Source organism: Trachemys scripta, chromosome 4 (genome assembly GCF_013100865.1).
Source record: "Trachemys scripta elegans isolate TJP31775 chromosome 4, CAS_Tse_1.0, whole genome shotgun sequence".
In the NCBI taxonomy this organism is placed as follows: domain Eukaryota; kingdom Metazoa; phylum Chordata; order Testudines; family Emydidae; genus Trachemys; species Trachemys scripta.
Genome location: NC_048301.1, coordinates 24338442 through 24358596, shown reverse-complemented (window position 1 = coordinate 24358596; position 20155 = coordinate 24338442). Strand labels below are relative to the sequence as shown.

The window sequence follows — 20155 nt, the reverse complement described above, 5'->3', positions numbered from 1 at the left end:
AAGACAGCACTCATGAATATTGCAAACACCTCGCGCGTTCTCGTGGAGTTTATGCTCAGCCAGGACCAGAAAAACGAGGAGAGGAGGCAGCGGCGGCGGCAGCATGATGAGGACATGGACACAGACACGGATACAGAATTCAGTGAAACCACAGGCCCCGGTGCTTTGGAGATCATGTTGTTAATGGGGCAGATTCTATCCATGGAACGCCGATTCTGGGCCCGGGAAACAAGCACAGACTGGTGGGACCGCATAGTGTTGCAGGTCTGGGACGATTCCCAGTGGCTGCGGAACTTTCGCATGCGTAAGGGCACTTTCATGGAACTTTGTGACTTGCTGTCCCCTGCCCTGAAACGCCAGAATACCAAGATGAGAGCAGCCCTCACAGTTGAGAAGCGCGTGGCGATAGCCCTGTGGAAGCTTGCAACGCCAGACAGCTACCGGTCAGTCGGGAATCAATTTGGAGTGGGCAAATCTACTGTGGGGGCTGCTGTGATGCAAGTAGCCAAAGCAATCACTCAGGTGCTGCTACGAAAGTTAGTGACTCTGGGAAATGTGCAGGCTATAGTGGATGGTTTTGCTGCAATGGGATTCCCTAACTGTGGTGGGGCAATAGACGGAACCCATATCCCTATCTTGGCACCGGAGCACCAAGCCACCGAGTACATAAACCGCAAGGGGTACTTTTCAATGGTGCTGCAAGCACTTGTGGATCACAAGGGACGTTTCACCAACATCAACGCGGGCTGGGCGGGAAGGGTTCATGACGCTCACGTCTTCAGGAACACTACTCTGTTTAAAGGGCTGCAGCAAGGGACTTACTTTCCGGACCAGAAAATAACCGTTGGGGATGTTGAAATGCCCATAGTTATTCTTGGGGACCCAGCCTACCCCTTAATGCCATGGCTTATGAAGCCATACACAGGCAGCCTGGACAGGAGTCAGGAGCTGTTTAACTACAGGCTAAGCAAGTGCAGAATGGTGGTAGAATGTGCATTTGGCCGTTTAAAAGGCCGCTGGCGTTCATTATTGACTCGCTCTGACCTCAGCCAAAGAAATCTCCCCATTGTTATTTCTGCTTGCTGTGTGCTCCACAATCTCTGTGAAAGTAAGGGGGAGACCTTTATGGCGGGGTGGGAGGCTGAGGCAAATCGCCTGGCTGCTGATTACGCGCAGCCAGACACCAGGGCGATTAGAAGATCACACCATGAAGCGCTGTGCATCAGAGAAGCTTTGAAAACCAGTTTCATGGCTGGCCAGGCTACCGTGTGAAATATCTGTTTGTTTCTCCTTCATGAATACCCTCCCCCTTTACTGACTGATTTTCTGTAAGGAACCCACCCTGCCCCTTCCCCCAGCTTTCTTTCAAACCAAATAAAGTCACTATCATTTAAAAATCATTTATTCTTTATTAATAGATTAGAAAAAGAGGGAGGGAACCCGGGTGGTATTTGGGAGGAGGATTGCTGGGAAGGAAAAAGCCACAAAGAAAAGGTTAAAAAAATGACAGCCTTTTGCTTGGGCTGTCTACTGGGGTGGAATGGGAAGGTGTACGGAGCCTCCCCCCCCGCGTTCTTACACGTCTGGGTGAGGAGGATACGGAACATGGGGAGGGGGGAGGGTGGAACAGGGGCTGAAGCGGCAGTCTGTTTTCCAGCAGCCGTTCCTGAACCTCCACCAGACGCCGGAGCAGCCCCAGCGTTGCATCCTTCATCCTCTGGTCTTCCTGCCGCCATCTCTCATCTCGATCGTCTCTCCTCTCCTCACGTTGGTCCCTCCTCTCCTCACGTTGGTCCCTCCTGTCCTCACGTTCACTGACTTCTTTCCTATACTTTGAAACTGTTTCCTTCCACTCATTCAGATGAGCTCTGTCACTCCTGCTGGATTGCATAATTTCAGAAAACATGTCCTCCCGCGTCTTCTTCTTATGACGCCTTATCTGTGATAACCTTCGGGATGGAGGAGGGAGGCTTGAGGAATTTGCAGCTGCTGTAGGGAGGGGAAAAAAGAGAGAATTGTTTTAAAAGCTACATTTTGCAGAACAATGCTTATACTCTTTCACGGTGACCAACACTGTTCGCATTACATAGCACATGTGATTTCTGTGCAAGGTCGCATTTTGCCTCTTAATGCTGAGTGCCTGTGGCTTTGCTGCTAGAGATCAATCACAGGTCTGGGCAACAGAATTCGGCTTGCATGCGGCCATGGTAAGCTTCAGCGCCGTCCGTGCTTTCCAACATACCAAGCATAGCTTGTAGAGTGCTGCAGAAGCCTGGCCAATCTCAGCCAGTTGGGGGGGGGGGGCAGTGTGGTGGTGCTTGTCTGGGCCCCTTCAGGCAAGTAGAGTGCTGCGGTTTTTCTGTTAACATTCAGCAGCACCAGAAAACAAACTAACCCTGCAGGAAGATCCCTGCAGGCACCAAACTACCCACCCCCCCGCCGCCGACCCCCCCCCCTCGCCATGAATTCTCTGGGATGATCACAGTACCCTCCCCCCACCGCGTGGCTGGTAACAGGGAAGATCCCTGCTAGCCAAACGCGAAAAACTAACTGCAGGGAAGGATTTATTTTCCGCCACAGGCAAACAGCCCAGTAGGAACGGCCACCTCTGTCCCCTTAATTAAGTTCCCGTATTTCAACCAGGTTACCAGGAGTGATATCACTCTCCTGAGGATTACACAACAAGATAAAGAACGGATGTTGCTTGAATGCCAGCAAACACCGGGACCATACGCTGCCAGGCTTTGTCAGGCAATGATACCAGATTACTTGCTGCAAGCATGGCGTGGTCAAGTGTCCTACCATGGAGGAGGGAATAAGGATGCACTGCCCAGAAACCTTCTGGCAAGGCTTTCGGAGTACCTCCAGGAGAGCTTCATGGAGATGTCCCTGGAGGATTTCCGCTCCATCCTCATTCACGTTAACAGACTTTTCCAGTAGCTACAGACTTTTCCAGTAGCTGAACTGACCGCGAATGCAAAGTCAGGCAAAGTAATCATTAAAAACTGTTTGCTTTTAAAACAAGTTTTATATTTTAAAAGGTAAATTCACCTGAGGTCCCTTCCATGGGGTCAGAGTCTTGGGTACTGGCTTGGGAGGCTTGGGAGGGTACTTCAGTCAGGGTGATAAAAAGATCCTGGCTGTTGGGGAGAATGGAGTGCTGTGTGCTCTCTGCAAGCTCATCCTCCTCCTCCTCCTCCTCTACCCCCTCGGCAGAATCCTCAGGCGTCGAGACTATCCCCGACCCAGAATCCACGAACAAAGGTGGGGTAGTGGTGGCAGCCCCCCCTAGAATTGCATGCAGCTCGGCGTAGTAGCGGCATGTCCGTGGCTCTGACCCGGAGCGACCGTTTGCCTCCTTTGTTTTTTGATAGGCTTGTCTGAGCTCCTTGACCTTCACGCGGCACTGCTCAGAGTCCCTATTGTGGCCTCTCTCCATCATGCCCTTGGAAATTTTTTCAAAAGTTTTTGCATTTCGTCTTTTAGAACGAAGTTCTGCAAGCACTGAATCCTCTCCCCATACAGCGATCAGATCCAGTACCTCCCTCACGGTCCATGCTGGTGCTCTTTTTCGATTATCAGCCTGCATGGTTACCTGTGCTGATGAGGTATCTGTGGTCACCTGTGCTCTCCACGCTGGGCAAACAGGAAATGAAGTTCAAATGTTCGCGGGGCTTTTCCTGTCTACCTGGCCAGTGCATCCGAGTTCGGATTGCTGTCCAGAGCGGTCACAATGATGCACTGTGGGATAGCTCCCGGAGGCCAATACCATCGAATTGCGGCCACACTAACCCTAATTCGAATTGCTAAAATCGATTTTGGCGCTACTCCGCTCGTTGGGGTGGAGTACAGAAATCGATTTAAAGGGCCCTTTACATCGAATTAAATGGCGTCGTTGTGTGGACGGTTACAGGGTTAATTCGAATTAAAGCTGATAAATCCGAATTAAAGTCGTAGTGTAGACCAGGCCTTTGTCATGACTTAGAGTTTCACACCTTCCCCAGTATTCTTAAAGAAATGCAGAAGAGCTTTTTTTTTAAAATTGGCCCCCCATTTTCCTTGTATGCTTGATAGAAGTTGCAAAGAAAATTTTGTTACTCTGAGTTTTCTATATAAACATCTCCTTTCACGGGTATAGCCTTTGCAATCCCAAAGGATAGGATTTATCATTTTCTGGACCTTAAATGTTAGACATAATCCATTTTTATGCATGTTAATTAGAACTAAAGTACTATTTAATCCACAGTGCCCTGTTAGAATTCTAAATAGTCATTTCACTCTTCCTCTCAGGGCCTTGGATTACATCAGTATTATCAACTGTAGGGCATACTTAGCCCCCAGCTGCTCTAACTTGCTGGCTTTATACAAGGCGCTCCTGCTCCTGCCCAGCTGGGCTTTGTCTTCAATTAGTGCTTATCATTCAAGCCGGACTCTCCCACAGGTGCAGCCTATAAGATTGATTGGACTGTTCTGAGCCACCTTAGCCTTTTCAGAGGTTGTGTGGGGTAAACTCTCCATCATGTTTCAGGAGAAAATTGAGAAGATGGACAAATCAAGTAGCAAAAAATCTCTTAATGGGACACTTCCTACATCCAAGTTTCTAAGTGTCTCTCTGATAGGAACAGCTCAGTAACCGCCATCCAACTATTGATGTGCCATCTCAGGCAATGGAGGGTTTGCCTAGAAGGACTGCATGCGGTTTTTCACTGACCATACCATTCCAGAGAAGGAGCAGGTGAATGGCTAACATTGCAATCTAAGGATAGAGTAGTAGTGGTGGAAGGGGTTACTGGTGCTCTGCACCTTATGAGAGAAGATTCCATCCAATCCACAGGGCTTCTAAGAGAAAACCCTGCACCAAGCCCTTTCATGTAGGCTGGGCCCAAAATACAAGATTGAACTCCTTGAAAAAGGTACTTTGTATGTGGTGGATCCAAGTGAAGACAGCTGAGGGGGTGGTGTCATTATGATCAAATGCTAGGGCCACTGCAGTCCACGGAGAAGCTTTGTGGTTTCCAGTGGGACCAGGATTTGACTTGTAATGCAAGATGCTAATTTGTAGTCTGCAGCCTGAGAAGCCTAAAAGGTAGGTTGTGCTTTTATGGCAATATGTGAAATGCTCTCTCTTTTTTTTTCTTTAATACAAGAATATATCATTTGGAAAATATTTTGGCTGTTGCGCTAGATAACTACACTTTTATATCACCTTTCATCCTAGTGTCTCAAATCATGTTACAAATAGTTAAGCCTCACATCACCTTAAAGAGATTGTTATTATACACATTTTACAGCAGGGGAAACTGAGGCACTGAGCGGTTGTAATGTACCTGAGGGTAATATCTAATAAGAGCTAGGATTAGAAGCTGGGAATCCTGACACCCAATCATTGACTCTAACCAATGGCCTACAGCCCCTCCTCATGCACAACTGTATGTGAATAGATGTATCATTACTACGGCAGGCATCTTTTGTAGTATACTCTATTTCTAAAGACCCACAAAGATTCTGTATAATATCCGGTGACTCTGTATGGTGCAGCTGAGGCCTAAGATGTCTGAATATATGTTGCAGCCTTACATCAGATTTTCTTGCCTACTCCGGTTTTCGATCTTAACCATATTTACACATGTTCTGATCCCTGCTCCCCTTCCTTCCCGCCCATTTGATACTGTAATTTGTCATCATGGACTTTAGTTTTAAGAAATGATTTTGGTTTTAAATAAAAATCACCATGCTCACTTTTATTCATAGTTCAGATGCAATTAAAATTGTCATGAAACTCCATAGGTTAATAAGAGAACAAGGGCAATCTGCCATATGGCATATGGGTTGGCTAGTGACCCATGCTTTGAAGGGTTCCTCATAGATAAGCCAAAGAAAATGGGTTTTATTTTTTTCTCATTATTTCTCGATAAGCTTACCTCCCAGTAACCCCATCAGAGGTGATTTGGATGAGTTTATGCAGCTGAATGTAACTGATGGCACACCTTGAGTCTCATGCCTGCTTTCTGACAGACTCTTCTGTTCCTTCATGCAAGTAAACATGACGCTTGGACAGTCTGGGCCAGATGTATGTAAACAATCGAGAGAAGATAATTCTCACTTTCCAAGTATTACTAAATCAAGTTTTTCATATTTATGAAAAATGTGTGTGAATGTAAAGTTTACTTTGGAACAAATAAATAGGACTATTGGCCATTTCTAATGGTTTCCTATTTATTAAATAACTGGTCCACAGGCCCTTAACCCATACTGTTTGTTCATAGGGTGCCTTATTAACCTCTGAGCATCTGAATGAAAACTGAAAATAGCAATGACCAGAAATGAGTGCATAAAAGCCCCAGAACCAGTCTAAAATGTATCCAGCATTATGATGATGTATTTCTATAGCACTTAGGGTGTGTTAGGTGTGTATATGTTTGTTCTGTGGGTGCATGTGCTGTGCTCAGTATCCTCCTGCGTGTGTGTGTATGGATGGGGGGTGTGTGTGTGTTGCGCCTGTATGTATACTGTGTTGTATGCATGTCTGTGCATGTGCTCTGCATTATGTGGGAGGTGCATAAACACACGGTGTACGCCTGTGTGCACATGTGCATGACTGTGTGCTCCGTGCGCGTTAGCTGCATGTGTGTGCACTGCGTGTGTGTCTGGGTTGGCTGGTAGTGCATGTCGTGGGCTGGCTGCCGTGGGAAAAGCCGAGCTCCCAGCGGCAGCAGCAGGAGCGGGGCTGGCTGCAGGCTGGCGGAAGTGTTTGTCAGCAGCAGTGGGCAGCAGAGCTCCGCTGGCTTTGTGTTTGTTTCCTCTCTCACACGCGCCCAGGGAGCGGGGAAGATGGCAGGGCCCCGGGAACAGCTGTCAGCCGCCGAGGACCAGCTCCACAGCTAGCGCCATTGACGCTGGAAGATGCGATTGCAGGGGCCGCGGGCTGAGAGCAGGAGCCCAGCGAGGCGAGCGAGCCCCGGAGCGGCAGGGAGCCCCAGTCCCGCTTCTCGCAGCAGATGCAGCAGCCTCCGCGCTTCCCTGGCGTGCACCGCGTTCGGGGGGGTCCGACATTAATCACCCGGCCGCAGCTCGCCGAGCCGGACTCGCAGACCAGCTTCCCCGGGGACGGACAGCGCGAGTCCCCGGACCTGCAGGGAAGATGAGGTGAGTGGGGCCGGGGGGAGGCGACGGATCCCCACCCACCCCGCGGGACCCAGCAGCAACAGCAGCGGGCTGGCTTGGGGAGGCAGCTCGGGGGCTCCCTGGCTCGGGGGCGGCTGATCGACATGGCAGGAGCGTCCCATCTGGCGTCCGATCCTCCCACGGGCGGCCGGGGGGAGAACCCGTGCACCCGGCTGCAGCCCCGCCTCTGCCCGGCTGGGTGGCTGCTCGGGTAGCTCCCCCCAGCTCGGTTGCCAGGCGTGTGTTTCCCGGGGGCCGCGTCTCCCCGGCCCCGCTGCCATGGCTGCTGCCGCCTGGTTCCTCCCACCTGGCTGGGTTGCGCGCGTATCCCCCGGGGGGGCTCGCCTGGGCTCGGCCCCCCGCGCCGCCCCTTGCCCTGCCCGGGCTCGCCGGGCTGCGAGCTCCGTTCCCCGCCCCCGGACACGCACCTGGCTCGCTGTCGGCTCAGGGGTGGGGACAGACGTGCTCCACGCGGGTCATTCATTCGCCTGTGATTTATGAAAGCGGGTGACTGGCGAGGTTGCCGGGGTGGAGGCTGGATCTGTGGGCGGGGGGGTTTGGAGCAGGGCAAGAATAGGGGGGGGGGGGGGGGATGCTGGATCCTCCCTATCCTCACTCCGCCACCGCCACCCCAGGGTGTAACACAGTTGCTCTCACTCGCACTGCACTTACTTGGCTCAGTATTTGTGCAGGGGGAGGGGACCCCTTGAGACCCCCCCTCCGCCGAATTTGCGGGGAATTTCCAGTGGGCGACTTTGTTTGTTAGTTAGTTAGCTGTCTCTCAAGGACTGGTGTAACTTGCTGCCCTTTGGGGAAAGCGGAGGGATTTCCTGCACAGGGGGAGGAGGTTAAGCAGCGCTGCGCCTCCTTGTCCTTCCCCGGATGGATAATACTAGTGGGTGGTGACATCTTTGGCATGTTTGACTGTCATTACTTTAAATCCGTAGGACAGATTATGTCAGTGGTTATAAAAGGCTGCAGGCGGGTTTGAAAATAGTGCAGCAGCACAGAGCCGGGAATCTCCAACGCTGATGTTTGGGTAGCACACTCCGGCTTCTGCCGAGTCTCATCTTCCCTTACCCTCTGGGCTGCAGGCCAGCGTGTAAGATTGTAAAAGAGTTTCAGGGAAGCAGAGCAAGTGCATCCTTGAAAGATTCCAGCGTAGATCCTTCTTGATCATGCAGAGACCTTCCTCTAGCAGTGGGAGCTGGCCAGATTGCTGTAGGTTTTTCCAGGGCATTTGGGCTATCTGGAGCAGAGAACATAGATTTCATGTAATCAGAACAGAGCTGGAAGGAAGAGGAGGTCATCTATTTCTAGACCGTAATGCCTCCCCCCCCCCCCCCCCCCAGCAGTGCAGGAGTTCAGTCTCCTTGTAAATGTCTCAAAGCAATGTGTCTTCCACTGTTTTCCCCATCCCATGGTATAATACTGTTGATTCCTTCTGCTTCATCATCTCCTCTGTTTAATAAAGCACTCTGGCTTGCCTCAGGAATGGCAATCACAAAGACCAAATTGTCTTCTGTTCTGTGTCTTTTATGAGCAATACAAAAGTCACCAAAAAGACAATAGAATTTTAAAAACTTTCCCCATAGGGCACTCATTATATGCAGCTATGTCATGCTTCAAATAGTCTCTTTAAAACCTATATATTTTTTTCTTTGGAGACAAATTTGTTTTGCTTTCTTAAGTGGGTAAGTTTGTTTGTATTTTGAAAGGTGTCCATTGTTGACTCTTTTGGATACAATCATATTTTAATACCTACCATGGAGATCAGTATAAATACTGAATTGGTTAAATCAGATACACCTTTACCCTGATATAATGCGACCCGATATAACACTAATTCGGATATAACGCAGTAAAGCAGCGCTCTGGCGGATCAAAGCAAGTTCATTATAACGCGGTTTTACCTATAACACGGTAAGATTTTTTTGGGGGGGGGGCTCCCGAGGATAGCATTATATCTGGGTAGAGGTGTGTATATACACATTTACTGGCGGGTTCTATTTAACTTATTTTATTCTTCCCTGCTCAGAAGGCAGAGAGAACCCACTTAAAATGTATTTAAGTATAAAATTCTCCTCCTATAAATGTAGGTTGTATTACTCCAAGAGATCCTGGCAGACGGTGAAATCATTTTAATAAAAAGCTTCAAGAATTTTTCTATATGTGTATTTTTATTTATATTGCTTTTCAGTGGTGAATAGATTTCATTTCAGTGCAAATAAAGGTATTGTAATGTTTCTCAGTTTGAAGTAAAAACTTGACTGTATATTTTAATTTTTCCTTTGTGTCCTCAGTTTTGTCTCATTCCAAAGAGATGAGCTAGAACGTAATATATGAATAGTGAGCATGCATACATCATGGCTTACCTATTATAACTTGTTTTCTCACTGTATGATAAAAGTGCTTTGAAATCCTCCAAAGATAGATGCCATATAAGTGCAAAGTATTATTATTACTTATTCAGTACTTAAACATGCAGAAATATTACCTCCCACTCTACAATGAATATTGCTAGTTTTTTAATAGCAGATTTTATTTACTTTTGCAAGCATCATGCAGTTCTATCATTTTTACAGAAATACATCTATAAACATAATCTTTTCATGTTCTGGCAATCTTTGTATCGTTTCCTCCCTATTCGTTAATCTTCAGTATGGCTTATAAAACACCTCCTTGTGTTTGAGAGGCAGCCACAATAGAAATACCTGGAGCCGGCCATAGTATTTTGGGGTGGGTCTGTGGAACAATTTTTCACCTTTGCCCACGCAAGTAGCTAACTTATGTCCACCTCGATCATACCACTGTACACACGGCTACATGCTATACACCAGTTGAGAGGGCTAGACCTCAACCTATGTAATCGGGTTTTATCCAAAAATGGTACTGAGAAGCTGCACCTCCTTATTAACAGTGAGGGTGATTTAGCCATTGGAACAAACTACTGGGGGAAGTGGTAAACTTTACATCTCTCAAAGTCCTCAAAACAAGACTGGATGCCTTTCTGGAAGACAACGTGTACTTGACTAAAGTATATTCGCTTCAATACAGAGGTAACTGGGTGAAATTCTATCGCCTGTATTAGACAGGAGGTCAGACTAGATGATCTAATGGGTCTCTTCTGGCCTTAAAATCTATGAATCTCTCTAGACTTCTGTTGCAGAAGTGGTGCTGGCTTGTGCGTAGTTGCCTACTAAAAAAAATCCCAGGAAGATGCCATATCTAGGTATAGAGCTTTGTGTTTTTCACCAAAGTGAAATAACACAAAATAAAACAAATCGGCGTACAAAACAAAAACTCACCCTGCAGTGATGGCTCCAGTCACAGGGCCATTCACATGTGTCCTGGCCACCCCCTTGTCCTGATGGAGGGGCAGCGGGGCCAAATTTGAGTGGCATTGCAACCTGATGACTGAAGTCTCACTCCCTCCCCACCCCTGGTTCTCCCACCCCTGCCAAGGGCAAGATCCAACCCTTCCCTCTCCTCCTTCCCCAGGGCATCCTGTGCTCTAGGGCAGAACCCAGCCCCTCCGCCCCCATGATGAAAAAGAGAAAACAATAACATGAAATTCCTAAAAATAAAACAAAATTACCCCTCCCCCCAAAAAATCACAGGGCTCTATCTATGTGCCTCCCTAATCTGAAAGGATGAAACCAACCTACTGCCCTGGGACAAACAGAACCAAATATGCATATAGTAACCATGTACAGTAGTAAGTGTGCATCATGAGCTTTTTAATCCAATAGTTTTGATTGAAGACTTACCTGAATGAAGTCTTGACATGGTTGCAATAAACCCGGCATTTCAATTCTCTTATTGCCCTCTCATTTCTACTCATTTAGCAGTTCATGTGGTAGCATATGTATAGTTGCCAGCGCTTTTAGTTTGCTGTAAAGAGAGCTGTATATGCAGCTTAGTTTTAATGTTTGCTTTATTTATTTGCTGTAAATTCCTTTGTTTTGCCCACATAACAATCAGGATTATAATCACAGAAAAGGAGTGTGCTGGTTTTTGTATATCATCTCGTTTTTAATAGCCTTATTTGATCAGACCAACAGGTCCATCTAGTCCAGTATCTTGTCTCTGTCAGTGGCTAGTACCATGTGCTTCAGAGGAAGGAGCAAAAAAAACCCCAACTGGGTAATCGTGTAACAACCTGCCTGTAGAGGAAGTTTCTTCTGTCCCTATCGGTTAGTAATTGACTTAACCCCTGAAGCAGGAGTTTTTAGCCTTTCCAAACTTTGTTTTAATCCTATCTACTGTAACTGTGGTGTTCTCATTGTCTATATAAATGTCCCTTTGTTTTTTAGTCCTGCTAAGGTTTTTGCTTCAATGATACCTTTTGATAAATGAGTTCCACGGGCTAATTGAGGGAGAGCGGGTGGGAAGCAGTAGAATTTCCTTTTTATTAGTTTTAGATTTGCTGCCTTACAGTTTAATGGAATGTTTTCTTATTAAGAGTTAGGATGAGCAAAAGTGTTATGCCTTTTCTATACTGATTCTTCTTTTTCATTTCTTCTCTAAACTGAAAAGACTGGACGTATTTAATCTCTCTTCACATGGAGTTGTTCTCCCCCCATACTGCTAATTATTTACATCACTTGTCTCTGAAATCCTATTTCTGCTATATCCTTTTTTGAGATGGCATGTCCAGAACTGAACACCCATCCAAGTGAGGGTATACCACTGATGTACATGCTGCCATTATCACATTTCATTCCATTCTTACACACTGTAGCGTTTTGTTTGTGGGGTTTTTTTTTGACTGCTGCTACTTACTGTGCAGTGGTTTTAATAGAGCTGCCCATGGCTTATTCAGAGTTGTTAGTTAATATAGATTGTATCAGTGGTTAAAATTATTCCTTCCATTGTTCATTGCTCTCCCATCATGATGTTACCTGTTGACCTGGCTTTATTCGGTCCCTCTGGAGTTCCTCACAGGTTTTTTTCCGGTTTAACTTAAATAATGTTGTGCAGAATTTGCCACTTCCCTGCTATAACCTTTTCCAGATCATGAATGAACATGTTAAACACTGTGTGACGTTGTGCAGTCTATATGGTTTTATAAAAACTTGATAATAGGTCAATATAATGTAACTGAGATAGTTTTAGAGAAAATACGGTAATAAGTGAATGTAAGTAACTGGGATATGCCTCATGCAAAAGGTCTCTTGTAAGGTATCATTCCAAAGCTTATAATCTACTGAGTATGATCATCTGGTTTGTATAAATGTACCACTCTTGTATCTAAAACTAGAAATATAAAATGTAACTCTGAGGGCCTATTGTAATTGTGTAAAGTGTGGACCATTAATGATGGTTTGGAATCTTGATGACTCCCATTGTCTGCAGATGGCTGTATTTACCTGTGAGTCTTCCTGTATATGTGTGTGCTGGCAAGTGAGTAATGAAGTCTTGCAGTGACATGTGATCATGTCACCTGAACTGGAATCCATCTTTAACCTGGTGCTTTTCCAGTGAGGGGGGGTGGAAACCCAGAGAGACAAAGCGTTCCCGCCTTATGCAAAAGATATATAAAGGGGGGAAGAGAACAGAGAAGGGGGGGAAGCCATCATGAAGAATCCCCTAGCTACCACCTGAGCTGCAACAAGAGCTGTACCAGGGGAAAGAATTGTGCCCAGGCCTGGAAGGTGTCCAGTCTGAGAAAAGCTTACTGAAGCATCTCTGAGGGTGAGATTATCTGTATTCAGTTTGATTAGGCATAGATCTGCGCATTTTATTTTATTTTGCTTGGTGACTTACTTTGTTCTGTCTGTTACTACTTTGAACCACTTAAATCCTACTGTCTGTATTTAATAAAATCACTTTCTATTTAGTAATTCACTCAGAGTATGTATTAGTACCTGGGGGAGCAAACAACTGTGCATATCTCTCTATCAGTGTTATAGAGGGCGAACAATTTATGAGTTTGCCCTGCATAAGCTTTATGCAGGGTAAAACGGATTTATTTGGGTTTAGACCCCATTGGGAGTTGGGCATCTGAGTGCTAAAGACAAGCACACTACTGCGAGCTGTTTTCAGGTAAACTTGCAACTTTGGGACAGGAGATTCAGACCCTGGATCTGTGTCTGGAGCCAAACGGGAGTGTCTGGCTCAGCAAGACAGGGTGCTGGAGTCCTGAGCTGGCAGGGAAAGCAGAAGCAGGGGTAGTCTTTGCACATCGGGTGGCAGCTCCCAAGGGGGTTTCTGTGATCCAACCCGTCACACACTGGCCCTGGCACAGAATCTTGGCACACCTCACAGTTAATAGTGCGCCATAATGAGATTTGACTATTTACTTCTCTTATGTGGTTTTCTGCCTTTTAGTTTCTGTTCCATGACTTTACAGTACCTCTCTCTCCCTTAGGGCTGGTCTACGCTAATGGGGGATCGATCCAAGACACACAACTTCAGCTACGTGAATAGCGTAGCTGAAGTCTAAGTATCTTGGATCGAATTACCTGGGGTCCACACGGTGCGGGATCGATGGCCGCGGCTCCCCCATCAACTGCGCTACCGCTGTTCGCTCTGGCGGAGTTCCGGAGTCGACAGTGAGCGTGTTCGGGGATAGATATATCGCGTCTTAACAAGACACGATATATCGATCCTGGATAAATCGATTGCTACCCGCCGATACAGCAGGTAGTGAAGACGTACCCTTAGTGATATTTAATTTTCCTTAATAGCCTCTTGTCAAGGGAAAGTAAATTTTATCAACTCGCTCTCCATTATTCCCTACTTAGTTGACCTGCTCAAAGAATTCTAGTAGCCTAGAGAGACATGGTTCTCCTTTGCAGAAACTCTGCTGATTTAGTCCGTATCCCATCATGATCACCTAGGTGTATTATAATTCTATTTTTAACTTATTGCTTCAACTGGTTTTCTGGCTAGTGAAATAGGTTTCACTGGTTTTGTCATTACTAGAATCACTCCCTGGTAGTCCAGCAGACTGATTCTTTTGCAGATTTCCTGCTTCTGATCGACTTAAGGGATTTCTCATTGTTTGTCCTTGTATCTTTGACTATTTTTTCTTCAATTTCTGCCTTGGCTCTCCAAATTTCCATCTTGCACCTTGCCCATCGTAGCTGATGCTCCTTTCTATTCTCTTCATTAGGGTTAGATTTCCATTGTTGAAAGGATATTTGTTTGGCTCAAATAACCTCTTGAATCTTGCCATTTCTTACTACCTTGCTTGCTGCGCTTGGTACTCTTTCTGTGCGCTGGCCATTGCGTGTGATTAAACCATATTGAACCTCCTTTTTGTTTTAGGGTTGAAGTATTGAAGGAATTTATTAAGCTCCTTCCAAATTAAATGGATTTTCCTTATTGTTGAGCCCACAAATTAAATTAATTAACTCAAGTATTGATTTCTTGTATCTGAGGCAATCCTAGTAACAATGTCATGTTTCCTTCCTGAATCGGGACCTGAAGATAAATATTCAGCTCTCCAATCTGCTGTTTTATTTCCTTTGATCAGAGCTCTAGAAAATTTAGTTTGTACCTCGGTGTCAGTCTTCATGGATGTAGATCTGATTTCCATAGTCTCCACTCATTTAAGCATTGGCTTTATTCCTGTGGAAGTAGTTTGAGTTTTAAAAGATGTCCTATATCTTCTTTGCAATCATTTCAGAGCTGCCAGTGATCCATAAATCTTCTCTCTTATCCACCCCAAACCTTGGATCTCAAGGGTACTGAGGTAAGGTCGAAGTAACTGCCCTAACTTCTTGTTGTGGGCTGACACAGTTGGGTAAATAAATACTTCTTGTCCTTACTCTTACCCCTAGGCAGATTTCATCAGCGGAAATCCAAGGCTTCCATTTCGTCTACTCTTCTGATCTAATGCGTAATAATGAGGGCAGTTGCTATCTCCACTGTAATTCAGAGCTCTACAGAGATGTCTAAGCTATTCATTGACAAAGCTCCCCTCCTCCGCTCCCTTGCTGAAGTTTTAGAGAGTTGCATACTAATAAAAGTGCAGCTCTCATAGGAACAGAGGCATGACCTAGTGATCTGAGTCAGGCTGTGTAAAATTGCAAACATTTCAGTTTTTTATGAGACAATTTTGCCGCCACCCAGATTTTTCACAATGGAGTGTTCACATCAAAATGCAAACATTCAGATTTTTATAGATTGAGTCTCAAAAATCGATCTTGACCCATATGAAATTTTGAAATTCAAAATTAGGAAAACAGTAAAGCTTTTCCAAAGAGGGATGAAGAGGCAAACCCTGCGTCAAAATAACCCTGCAAACCCCCTGCCAGCAAAATGACCCCACAAGCAAAAAAGTCAATGGGTCAATGTTCCACTGTGGTTGACTGAAATCATAACAAATTGCAAAGCTTTCAAATTTCACTGAATATTTCATGCAACCCTGATCTGAGACGAGGCTGGGGAGCCAGGAGCTCAGGAGTTCTGTTCCCAGTCCTGACGCTGACTGTATGTGTTCACTACACAGTCTGTCTTCACTTCTGTTGCTGGGATGCTGGCCCAAACCCTTCTCTTGTCCACTCTCACAGCCCTCTACCCTAAGTATAGTGGTGCTTTACACCAGGGCTAGCTGGCCCAGCTGGGAGTATTGGTTAGAGTTCAGCTGCTGCTTTCACGCGGGCCACCCACTATGCAGAGAAGACGTAAGCTAAATCACTTGACTGTTGATAGACTTCCAGTACTTTCCCACCATTTATTTGGAAATAATGCTGCTCCGCTTGTTGCAGCACCCAGAACCATGGGATACGCCCCCAGAAATCCTAGCAACACACCCAGGGGAGTGCAGCACCTGTGAGGACACTGTAACTTGGGTATGGCTTTCCATTGTGACTGTTCACACCCAGGCTAGGCTAACCCAGGCATTCAGACCTGAATGCTGATCACCTGGATTAACTTTGTAGTGAAGACATACAGACTCATGGTGTTCTGCAGCAATTTAATCATTTAACTACTTCGGCTCCACTACCCTATTTGCAGAATGAGGATGATAGTACCTACCTGATGAGGTGTTAAGATATATTAGTTAGGTCCCAATCCAACAAAGTATTTAAGCATGTGTTTAATTTCAAGCACACGAGTAATCCCATTGAAGTGTTTATTTGTTTTGCTAGAGCAGAACCTCAGTATTTGTGAAGCACTTTGAGATGAAAAGATAAAAATGCTAAGTATTCTAATATGTATTCCCTGCACTCCATGCACCTCTCTCCCTATGTATCCTTCCTTCTCCCATGTGCTCATCTCTCCCTCCTCATCAATGCCTCTATTCCTCTCTTTCCCTGACTCTCATGCATCTGTTAACTACCCCACCACTGCTCCAATAATAAACATAATAGAGAATGAAAGGAAACTCCGGGTATATTTACACTTGAGCTGGGAGATGTGATTCCCATACCTGTGCTAGCTCTTATTAGCGTGTTAAAAATAGTAGCTTAACCAGAGTTAGCGTGGGTACTAGTGTACTAAAAATAGTAGGGTAGCCAAGGAGGTGGCTCAGGCTAGCCCCCCAGAATAAGTACCCACCTGGACCCCTGGATACATAGGTGGGTAGCCTGAGCTGCTGCTGCTCAGGCTACCCTACTTTTTTTTTTTTTTTAGCATGCTAATAGGAGCAGAGCTAGCACAGGTTGCCTTAAATACCTTTTAACGGCATGCTCTCCCCTTTTCCCTCTTCCCTTTTTTTTTTAATTGTTGGGCAATAACAGCGCTCCCTGTGTGTGCATGTGTGTGTATAGCAACTAGGACAATTGGGCCTCGATCCTGATGGGGACCTTTGGGAGCTGCCACAAAATACAGTATAAATAAATAAAAGTGCAAATACTGTATCTGATACAGTAATAAGTGGGTTTTTTGTTCAGTTGGTTAATATCTGTTTAAGAACTTTAGCACAGACTAAAACTATCTAATAATGTAATGGAGTCATTTTGGTAACCTACTGTAATTTTACTATATTATGAAAGTTGAAAGTTGCAATTTGTTTATATGCTAATCTCTGTTGACTGATGGTATCTGCTGGGTTGATTCAGATGAACTTCTGATCTCAGCAAACATTTTCTTAAGAAACAGTTGATGGGCCACTTAATAAGCCGTGCTTGCTTTCCTCATTCAGCCAATCTCATTGTAGCAACAGTAACCCAGTCAAGTAAGTAAAGCAAACAGGACTTGGCCTGTCACAAATGCACCAAATGGTATATATTTACTTTTTATTTAGGGTTTTATACAGTGGCCTGGATACAGAGTCACTTTCTTTTTGCCATATTTGTTACTGTTGCATTTTCCCCAAAATAAGAACTGTCTGTTCTTGAATAAATGGATTGGAGAGTTGTGTAGCTTCTCTTAAGTATAGTACTTTAGGATCATTACTGTATCTGAAATGCTGTTTTGTAGGCTGTTACAGAAATAGCCCTAACCCTGCCTTAGTAATTTTGTATAACAGTAAGTATTTTCCCTTTTTTCTCCTCTTGCAATGGACTGAAAGCAAACTTTTAAACCAATGCACTGGCTATTTTTCAAACTAATGGTTTTGCATTTAGGTTGAGGAAAGCAAGGTACAAAAATCAGCTGTTCTAAATCGAATGGTTCACTCCTTTTTGATTCGCAGCTTGAAACTTTTTTCTTGATCACACCTGTTTGTGAGTAGAAGATTATCAGCATGGCAAACTTCCCTTGCTTCCCACATGAAACTTTTTCATATGGAGGAAACCTCTTAAGGTAGCATTTAAAACAATCCTTTTAATTAAAAAGGAAAAAAAAAAAAAAAGAGGGAATTCTGTCATCCAGGGAGTTTGGAGGGCAGAGATGTGTGCAGGTGGCTATAACAGAGTGGAGATGAGTGTCAGATACAGATTAAGAGCCAAGCTGTGCCCTAGGATATGTGTATAAAACTCCCATTGAAGTCAAAAGGGATTAAGCATATGTACTGGATTCAAGAGCAATATGTACTCAGCCAAATGGGAGAGTGAAGAGGATTTCTGGAGTCTGAATTGCTTGCTAGACTCTAGCTGCATCTGTCACCCTGACTGAGTGCTGGGATGTAAAATATTAAACATGTACAAATACTGCAAAAGTACCTATGAGGGGCGGTACAGAGACACCATGATAGTATATAAGACATCGAATCACCAGCAGCCAAACCATATCTTTCTCTCCTCTCAAGACCTTGCCAGATTTGGGCTCTGGTGGAGTCTGGAGCCTCCTGACCATCCTTGCTGGTCTTAACTGCTGCCCCAACAAGGTAGAAGATTGGAGGCAGCAATGAGGCTGGCTGATGCCAGGCATTAAGACCCTGATTCTGTGAACACGTACACACACGCTTATGCTTACTAATGTGGGATATTTCATTGAAGTCAATGAGTTCAGCGCATGCTTAAGTGTTTGCAAGGTTGGGGCCTAACACAGGAGCTGAAAATACTGTCCTGATCTTAATGTACCTGGATTAAAAAACAAAACAGTAACAAATATTTTCCCCTCTGAATTTTAAAGAACATGACACAGTAAGGGAAATCCTATACTCTAAAGAAAAGAACACAACATTTATTCTATTCCTTCTTTGTGCAGCAGTTCTCTCAGCTAATATACAGGACTCACTCTGAATTATATTTTCATGTTGTTCTTAGATCCTGGCCATACGCCAGTATCTGAACTAATTTCACAATGAGATAAACATATACCCTGCACGTACACCTTGTTTCTTGTACATCCAGGACATTGCTGCTCAAAGTCAACCTCAGGGGTATATGTGACTACTCCTGTCCCAAGGTCCTTGGAATGTAATTGTTTGTTGTTTATGCTGCATCTTGGGTATGTGTGGTGCTTTGCAAGGTGTTCTGAGAGGATTACAATCTGGAATTAGAGCAAAATCATAACAAAGGGACAAAATATCAGGAGCAGTAAATGAAAGGAGCTGGATATGTCCCTTGCGAGATGATGATTCTTGCAGTGAATAAGAAACAAAAGGTTGCATTGTGGATTTCTAATTAGTTGCTTTTAAAATATATAATATAGATTTAAGGAAGGAACTAGTTGTGGTACAGTGGAGACTGAGAGTCACTAGGCCTGACAGAAGTGAACGAGGAGGGGTGTCAGGACCAGGCAATGGGCGATCTGACCTAGTGGTCTCAGCAGGAGTCAGGCCAGGTCCGATAGCAGGAGGTCAGAGTCCAAGACAGGCCAGAGGATAAACAAGGTCAGGTGTCAGGAGGCAGGCGGGGTCAGGTTACCAGGAGATCAGCAGCAGGCAGTAGGAGCCGGTATCTCAGGGGGAATGGCCCAAAGCAGGGAGAACCCAGTTGCATGGACAGCTTCTTGTGCCTGTGCTTGGTTCAGTTTCTAAACCCATCCGGATGCCCAGCATTCTGCCAATCAGTTTCCAGGACTGGGGTCCTCTGTCAGAGTTCAGCGCCTATTCTGATGACAGTTAGCAGGTCACTGGGTGGCAAGTTGGAGCTTATAGCTCCAAAGAACCCTGTACGAAGCCAGACCAACACAACTTGACAAAGCCCTGGCTGGGATGATTTAGTTGGGAATTGGTCCTGCTTTGAGCAGGGGGTTGGACTAGATGACCTCTTGAGGTCCCTTCCAACCCTGATATTCTATGATTCTATGAACTGAGGAGGAGTAGGGTGGTGGCAAGGAATGGGGGGGGGGGGGGGGGGAATGGCCTGATTCTGGGCCAGCTTCAAGACTGCTCCAAGTTACCCCAGCTATAGGGGAGCTGTTTCACTGGCTGAGGATGAGAAGCACAGCTGAGGTAATGGATCTGTCCTAAGTTCAAGTCACCTAGATTTGTTTCTTGACAAAGAAGTGCTTGAAATGTGTCATGAAAAACAGGAAGGTGGAATTAAGAGACACCAAAATAGGTTGCTTGTGTTGAGCCAGGTGGCCTTTCCCTTGTCTTAAAGCAGGGGTAGTCAATTATTTTTATCAAGGTTGAAATTTCTTACTCAAAGCATAGTCAAGGTCCAGACTCCAGAAAAAATAAGTAAATAAAAAGATTTTAAGG

The 20155-nt window shown here is 45.3% G+C and overlaps 1 long non-coding RNA gene across 1 annotated transcript; it reads right to left on the bottom strand.

The window, feature by feature from the left end:
* Nucleotides 1–5720: 5720 nt before the first annotated feature.
* On the bottom strand, nt 5721–7750 carry LOC117876149. Its single transcript, XR_004645430.1, has 2 exons — nt 7593–7750; nt 5721–7130 (listed from the first exon to the last, which is right to left on the bottom strand). It is a non-coding gene; the product is annotated as an uncharacterized LOC117876149 (long non-coding RNA).
* Nucleotides 7751–20155: the final 12405 nt, after the last annotated feature.